This window comes from Crassostrea angulata, chromosome 10 (genome assembly GCF_025612915.1).
Source record: "Crassostrea angulata isolate pt1a10 chromosome 10, ASM2561291v2, whole genome shotgun sequence".
Lineage (NCBI taxonomy): Eukaryota > Metazoa > Mollusca > Bivalvia > Ostreida > Ostreidae > Magallana > Magallana angulata.
This window is the reverse complement of record NC_069120.1, coordinates 47329011-47338648: the sequence shown is the minus strand read 5'-3', so window position 1 is coordinate 47338648 and position 9638 is coordinate 47329011.

The window sequence follows — 9638 nt, the reverse complement described above, 5'->3', positions numbered from 1 at the left end:
CACAGCTTTCCTCATTAAGATATCCCACTTAGAATAACTAATTCTTGCAATCCATAAGCGGTGTCAGATTGAAAAAAATTATTACCTCCCTGCTGGGTTATCTCTAAGCATCGAAGAGAGGGCAGCACCGATGCTGACGTCAGTGAGACACATTGCATTTGTATACACGCTTAGTTACAAAGATAAAATACCATCATCAAATGTGAATTGAAACTTGTCATTTTTTAATGTTGAATATTGACCCGGGGTCATTTTTCAACGTTGAAAATCGAGACTAAAAGTCGTTAATATTATGACTGAAAAGTTGGTACATGTATCCATTAATTATACAATGTAAATAAAGCTAAGAAGATCACCGTTTGCTTCTGAATGGAACGGGCGAGTCGGGCTACAATTGTTTTGGACATAGAATTGATTTTCATTCCCTCCTGGGACAGAATTTAATGGTCACTCACCAAGGACAAATTATTGGTCTCTACTGTCAGAATATTTTGTAGCTTAAAGAAAATAGGTTAATTGTTTTCAAGTATTATACTAGAACTGAATACAAATTAATGTCTCTATCTAAATTTCAAAAACTGACAGCAACCCCCACTTTTCCCTTTATCGAGATATAATGATTGTCCCTTAATTGATGTTAACTTGTCATACTAACTACCTTATAATACTATATTATTAGGTAGAGGGTATAAATTTTTATTATGAGAAAAATATATAACGCCGATGCCTGTGCTTTACTCCGAGAATATTTCCCTGACAAATAATAAATGAACAGTTGTCATATCTTTATTTGACAAGTCGTCAACTGTTTTTTTTATTCAATTTATTCGACTTAACAATAATTTTTCGCAAACTTGCCAGATAAACTACTTGTGAAGTACGGGCTAACTTTCTGTATATGTATATAGTTCTTTTTAAGAAGATTACAATTGATCTCTATTATTTTTTAGTTGTCAATTTCATTAACTACGTGTAGATTAGAAACACATGCACCTGACGTTTTATATTTTCTCATAACATTACATGTATAAAAAATATATAACCTTTACATTAAATTAATAATTTAAGTGACTGTGATAGGAAGGTCCAACACCAACTCTGACCCCATCGCATGACCCTCTATTTCATTTTGATGTACGATTTGTTTGATTTAAAAAATACAATTTACCAATTGCAATTTATTGAAATAATCGATCAAAACTTCTGTTAAGTTTTAGTGATCAAAACTATTTTGAAACTATAGAAGCAAAATTACGTCATTGTCATCCTGAACAAAAATTAGATTGCTAACTTGATATATATTTCTTTAAGCGGACAGTAAATACTTAAGAAAAAAATTGTTTCAATCATGTTCATCATATTTAGATACATCCTGATTTAATATATCATTATAGCACTTTGTTAACAGCAAAATAAAACACTGAAAAAGAGTATGCATGAAATTGTACATGTACAGCATGTCTTAAATCTTCAACGTGTCTTAAATACTATTATTACAACTGTTAGGTGAAATGAATTTAAGAACACAGCGATGGTTGCTGGGTATTTTTTCTCTGAAGAAATCTATATAAAGAGAATACTGTTAGCGTATCGTCGTATTGTAAATTTGTGATTTACTGGGTTGGTAAGAATTAGATAATCACAGTTTTAACATACTGAGTGTGTGCAAGAACAAAAATCATAATATGTCATACGGTAAATTTTGTATTTACACATATCAAGAAAACTTACAATGAACAATATCAAAATTTCAATTTTCAAGGTAAGTGTAATACCAAAATTAAACAATATGACGTACAGAAATTTTTTATTCATTAGTTGTATTTGTACAACTATCCAGAAAATATTTTTTTTTAAACTGTTTCTCTGAATTGGAGAGTTTATCATCTAACCACGTATACCAATATTCTTATTTTAAAACATAATATTTGAAATATAGATATCACACAAAACATTTAATATAGGCGAACATTTCGCTATGAATAAAATAGCCAATCTATATTATCTAGAAGAGTTTTAAATATGTAAATTCGAAAAATAATCTTGAAATGTTTCTTTTTTTTTCGTCCGATCGTTAAAAGATGTAAACATGTAAATCTCACGGAAAAATTTGAATAAAACTGTAAAGAAGGTGTTGCAAAACAGTGGGACTATTCCCTAACCTGGAAAGGACCTTAAATATCCATATCGCTTGTGAGTCACATCTAAATATAGACACATTACGTAGACGACTATATTCACATAGCGGGTATGTTCCATTTGTATATGTAACATTTTACGCGCATCTCCATCGAACACGGCAGTCACCAAATACAGTCAGAAAGATAACCATATACATGTTTTCTGTAATCGAATGTTAACATATCTCAATTTGATATCTACTGTCCAGCGTGTTTAAAATATCATTTTTGAGATACATGAATAAATCTTAGATCTATTCTGGTTCTTCAAAAAAACCGTCAGAGTTGTAATTATAAGCATCCTATGTTTCTATAGTATCTAAATAAACGCTAAGTCTAGTAAACAAATACAATTTTTTCCGTAAATATTTTCAGTAACCTATTGCTTCATCACCGATTCAAACTTTCTAAAAGGATTTTGTTTGCTTTTAACAACGTGTACATGTATCTTTGAAGTCAGAATACCTGTTTATTTCAAAAAGGGTGAACATCAAATTTCTACACTAATGCCTACTAAGTACATTGTTTTAAAATCTCTTGATCAGAAGAAACTGTTTTTCAAGTTTATAAAGGGGACTTCACACAGTAATGTTGAAAAAAAAATAAGCAGGCATGGAAAATATTACATTAACAAGAGTTTAAATACCTTTATTCTGACATTCTTAAATTATCTCTATAAATTACCTTTCCATGCGATTAAAAGAAATAAAATTAAAAAAAATTCCAACTTTTTCGGGATTCTAACCCAGTCAAAAATATAAGACACGGTTTTAGTCTATTCTATCTGCTTTACCACTCGACTAATCTAGATATGCTTTACTGAGGGAAAATTTGATACGTCGTTTTTAGATTTCAAAGGTATAAAAGATTTTTTTCCAAAAGTCAGATTTATTAAAAATATACCTCTTTGAAACAAAAATCGGAAATAGCAGTTTTCAAGAAATTGTCTTACTCTAAACGTTAAGATTAAATTAATTTGGTTCAAGGAGGCATTTTTTTCACAATGATGAGGATTCCCTTTTTATATAGCAGGAATTCTGCCACATTTGTCTGCGTAACCATTTGCAAATTTATTTCATGGTCTTAAATAAATTATTACAACCTTTCCAAATAAAATTCTACACTGCTTTATGTACACTGTTGCATGAAAAAAGATTTACATCAAATTCTGTAACTTTGATTTTTTTTCTATTTTCTCTGCAACTCCTAAAGGGAAAATTAGTATATGAACTGCAACACCCTCTTTGGTGCTGAATAAACTTAGGTTATAAATATAAATTCGTTAATTTGTGCTTATTTGCTTTTGAATTTTGATTCAGTTTCATGACCCGGGTCAAAATTCGTCATTACATCGGCATGGGAATCTTCAAGATCTAATCTAATTAAGATAAAAACAAATCAGAGAGAAAGTTTTTTTTAGAGCATTTAAATAGAAAGTAACGGTAATAAACCCCATAAAGAAAATACAATTTAAATAACATAATTTTGCTTACATCATTACTATGTATAAGTTAAATAACTATAATTGTTTTCGTCAATGAAATGGTAAATTGGATTTTTAAACAGTACAAGAAAATAAAATATACTTCTTTTCAATCAAAGTTACAAAAGCCATAAATGTTCAGTTTACTATTACATTATTTGGCATTGATATTCCCAAGTTTGATAGCACTTTTTATGCTGGTTGCCTTCAACAAGCAAATATGAAAACTGCCAAGCTTACCGAACGAGTGTGCAAAACTGCAAGATCAAATCTCCATTAATTATATACTATTGGTGTTGATAACTCCGACATTCATCCAGTTGTGTCTGCTAAAATTTAGACACCCATTATGTTACACTCCGCTCTATACTCCTGTGATATATGGTTGTCACTCACACTCATCGACATGAATGTACAAATAATTCAAAATCATTCAAGAGTTTCAAAAAAAATTCTCGGTCGCTAAACAGCATCTCAAATATTGGACTGTGTACCTTATAGGCTACATCGATAATTGCTGCTTATTGTTTTTAGGCATACTCCACCAATAAGACCAAGCTTTTTAAACAATCAGATTTATAGGTTTATTTTGATGTTCATGTAAGTGAAAAAAATATTTGCAACTAGGAATTTGTAACAAGCAGCCAAGAAATACTGTAGACGTTAAAAACATTACGGTGTTTTTTAATTTCACTATGTTCACAGACAGACAATTTTCTGTGAACATTAAGCCACCGTGAATATTGAGCTGTGCATTCACCATCTCCGTCTAGGCTGCCATTTGAGATGCATATGTGCATGAGCGGGCCTAAATTGCCCCTTGTTAATCGTAATTATAGTTTGTTTAAAATTTATTAAAAATAGCAAGCATGAGTATTACGTTAACTAAATAAATCAATTTTATAATTAAACAACCATCTGTTTCATTTTTATCTTTACGGCCCTTAATCGAAGCCATTATGAACACGAGTGCTAATTGTCACTAATTATCTCGGACATATCCTTTCTGTCTTTCTAACAATGGGCTCTTCTTTGTGTTAGGTGGAATTGCGTCTGAAATAATCAAGTTCATTCAAATCACTGTCATCATCGGGTTTCCCAAAATTAGCAGGGGTTTTGACCAATTGAGTTTTAACAATCGCGTGTGAGTCCGCGTGTGCTAAACGTTAGTCATCTGAGCCAAGTGTGTCCGTCTGTCGGATATATCATCTTTGTCATTCTCTGTGTTTTCATCATTATTTTCATTTAATACATATTTTAATACACATCTGGAGTTATTCTTGGATCTCATGTCTTACAGTTTGCCTGACTTCTATGTCCATGTACATATCTAAATGCTCGGAATCAAGACTAAAATTCGGTTTGTTAAAATCGGTAACCATCGTATTTTCTTAAAGGGACTTGGACAGGATTTGAGCTCAAAATTTTCAAAATTTATATTTTCAATTCCTATGTCTAGACTTATTAATGTAGATGTTTTCAATGCTTTGACAAAATTTGAAAGTCAAATATCGAATTATAGGCGAGTTACAGAGGTTAGAATTCTTTGTTTTGTAAACAAAGCTCGAGTCCTGTTAATGTTTACATATCTGTTGTATTGGTAAATGTTTCAATCTAATGTTGCTGTTTGTTGTGAAGAAATTATTTATGAATAAGTCTATCTTGTTTCCACAAGTTATTTTGATAAAGAAATGGCAATTTTTTTACTTAACAGTATTTGTAAACAAATATAAGACTCGAGCTTTGTTTACATAACAAGGACTTCTTTCCTTTGTATCTCCCTTGTAACATGACTTTTAACATCCACATTTTGGTGAATCACTCAAAATACAAAAGTAAACTATTTTATACATAGATTCAAAAATAAAATTTTCATCTGAAATCATGTCCAGGTCCCTTGAAATGTAATCCTGTTCTATCTTGTCTGCAATCTGTCAAAACTGAATGTTTTCCTCTTCATTTTTTAAAATGTCAGAAGGTGCAATATCCGACAAAAAGTCAAAATCGCCAAGCATTAGATGGTCCATCCTGAGAGTGATCATGACCGCATGTCTCGAATTGATTAGGAGTAAAAGGTGCACGTGACATATTTGCCGCACTCTTGAAAATAATGCAAGGATGGTTAAGTAAACTTGGGGCCCTCAATGGGATATTTTATTGCACATTTTAACTTTTTTTTGCAATTATGATTAAAAACCTATATCATTGAGGTTGGTAAATCAAGATATTTCATACATAATTTAACTGATGTATACTGCTGTGAAAAGGATATCCAGTCTTAATATCAAATGTTTGCCATCGGACAATTCATAACCTAAAACTTACCAGCCACGACCGCATATGTATCAGTCAGTATAAAAGAATTTAAATGCTAAAAACTGAAACTTTCAACTACATTTATACACATGTTCATTTAAATGTGTAGAGCAAATTCCATCTCGGTTCAAAGACAATTCTAAACTCTGAAGATTGAATTCATTTTCAACAGGGCCAATTTCTAATGTATCAAGGTTATCAGAGATTAGCTGTTAAAAAATGACCCCGGGTATAAAATTCATCGACTTTTTGTATCAATTTTTAACATTGAAAAATGACCCTCGTGTCAATATTCTACGTTGAAAATTGACCCCTGTGACCATATTTCTTTGTAACAGTGCTTTGAGTTGATAAAGGGCTACTGAGCCAAATTAAATAGATTTAACACGATTAAAAAGTTGTGTTCCTATTTGACTGATTTCAAAACGGAGAAAAATATATTATAAACAGCTGTGTTACTGGGACAGTGTATATAGCGTAACAGGAAGTTATTTGCTATTAAAGATAGCAAGATGATAAGCTTGAATCATATATAAACATGTAACATGTTTTGAGTATCAATAAAATATAAATATTCGACCTGATCAGTTTATATCTTTTCTATATATATATAAAAAATATTTAACATTTAATTTTCCAGTAAGTTTATACAAATATTTACATAGCTTATCTCTAATAATGCAAATATCTGTCCATAGTTGATAAATCTTTAAAACATATTCTTATGTTATATCTTTGTATGAATCCTATTTTTCCCTTTTAAGCAATTGAACAAAAAAGCGTTAGTTCGTGATCTGCAAATCCCAAATTTCTAAAACCATTGTGCAGTGTACATGTATAGAAAAATTCTGAAAAAAACGAAGTTGACTGTTCAAAACGTGATTTCTTTTGACACCTGCTTGTCATAATCTTTTAAAGATCGTAATTTGCTTGAAAAAAGATGGTCAGCGACCTTCTGTAGAATATTATTGCTGGAAAGTATGGTGAAGTATGCCAGGATATCGAGGATAAGCGGTTACCGACATTTGAATATAGATATATATATATATATATATATATATATATATATATATATATATATATATATATATATATATATATATATATATATATATATATATATATATATATATATATATATAAACTTTGATACTTAGGTTGCGGAAGTTACAAATATAAATATACTTTCCCATGTTTAGGCAGTCCAATTTGTATCAGCATTGTTTACACCATCCATTCATAAGATCTTGCCGAGAAATTTTTCAAACTCGCTTTTAAGTTTAACCGTTACCTTATTATATGTGCATGCAACGTGATAATATCTAATTATTTCTTAATACGACTTTGACAAAATCTACACAGACAATGTTTAGCTGATTTGTATTATATTCACTAGGAGAAGTGATGCATTATATTTATGAAATAAAATTACAGTCCATTACATTAGCACCAAACTCTGTCCCTTTGAAAGCGTTAAACAATCTTCTCGAAAAAAGTCAAGGAAAAGCCGCTTTCTGATTTTTCTACACCGGAATACAGACTCAGATCCATGATTATGGATATTGCTTATCATCGCCTTTTTAAGCTTACACAAACAGAAAACACTGCTCATGCACCTTATTATTTTTTCAAACTGCAGTTTGCCAACAAGGGAATCGATGCCGTTAATATAAGCAATATTCCTTATCACAAAAAGTTTAGTCCTGCATTCCGCCATATTTTAAGATAAAGACAACCCCTTGTATTTCCTAAAATTAACTTCAACTGTTCCTTCCAAACAAACTCTACAAGACCTTAACATCGAACATCTGAAAGATTATTCTCTAACGTTCTCATTTCTTCTTCGCCCTACAACTATGGTCCTGTCGGATACGTCATTACTGGTGAAGTTAATTTAGTAAACAACGAAGACCTAAAATCACTTATTATGAAAGGACCAAAATTAAAGGAAGCCTAGATCCTTCATATGGCGTCGTCATTTTATACATATCATGAATTCTGTTGAAATTTACGCAAAGCGATGGGCAAAATCTGAAAAAGAACTGGATACATTGTCAGAGTGGGTTAAAGGCATCAAATTATATTAAAATGTCGTATTAAACGACTGAGAGGTCACATGAAAACCATCTATTCTTCTGCTTTCAATAAAGTAGAAGTGAGAAAAGAACTAGACAGATTGCACAATCAGTATGTATTGGTCCCTGCTGATAAGGCAAGTAACAACTTTGTCTTTGTTTGTAAGGCACATTATATAAATTGCATTTTTGAAGAACTAGGTTTTGATAGTACACATGGTAGTTCCTACTAACACCCATAGCAGCCTTTCCAAGCAGGAAATTCTTCAAAATTATAAATTGGTATTGGATATCTTCACTATTCACAATAAACAAAATGAATTTGATTTACCTTATTTGTACTGGATTCCAAAGCTTCACAAAAGTCCTTACAAAGAAATATACAGCAGGTTCCAGTAAATATTCTACCAAACCTCTCTCTTTATTCCTTACTAAAATTCTTACAGTAGTGAAGAAGAAACTTCAAGAGTACTGCACAACAATATAATCCAGAAGTGGTGTGAATCAGATGTGGATATTTAAAAACTTTAAAGAATTTTAGAAACTCTGGGTTACAAAATCTTTCTAAACTCAATAGCATCAAAACGTACGATTTCCAATGCTTTATACAACCATTTACCATGACAAATTAAAATCCAGACTTTTTTGGTATCATCGACAGTTGTTTTTTCAATAAAAATGGAAGACGTAAAAATGCTTAACTTTTCATTGGAAATATAAAACATTTTTGTTAAAAACCATTCTGATTGCATTGCACACATAAGTACTCTGAAGTTGGCATTAAAAAGATGCTTGAGTTTCTGATAGACACCATCTATGTAGTTTTTGGAAATCAAGTCTTCCAACAATCTGTTGGTATTCCCATGGGTACCAACTGTGCCACATTGTTAGCAGATCTATTTTTGTATTCTTATGAAGCAGAATTTAATCAAAAACTTGTACGTAGAAAAAAAATCACTCGCTGTGGCATTCAACTCAACACTCAGGTATATCGATGACGTATTATCAATTAACAATTGTTATTTTCATACTTAAGTCGACTCGATATATCCCAATGAACTTGAAATCAAAGATACCACACAGTCTGCGTCATCTGTTTCATACTTGGATATTTTACTGGACATGGACATTGATGGTAACCTAACAACAAATCTTTATGATAAACGCGACGACTTCAATTTTTCTATAGTCAACTAACATTATTTATGTAGCAATATACCTTCATCACCTGCATATAGTGTTTTTGTCTCTCAGTTGATTCGATACTCAAGGGGATGCTCTTCGTATGAACAGTTTCTAAGATGAAGCAAATTACTGAGAAACAAGTTGATAAAACAGGACTATCAACAGTATCGCTTTAAGTCATCTTTTCGTAAGTTCTATGGTTGATACAACGACCTTGTCAGCAAATGCAATCTTCCAGTGGGTTGCATGCTGACTGACGTTTTTCATACTAATTGTTAGACCATTATTAATCACCTAATTGTCTACGGACTTTTCCGATTTTTTCCCCGATTACGACAAAGAGCAGACGGCGGGTGTGACCGATCAGCATAGGATGCTCACTCCTCCTAGGCACCTGAT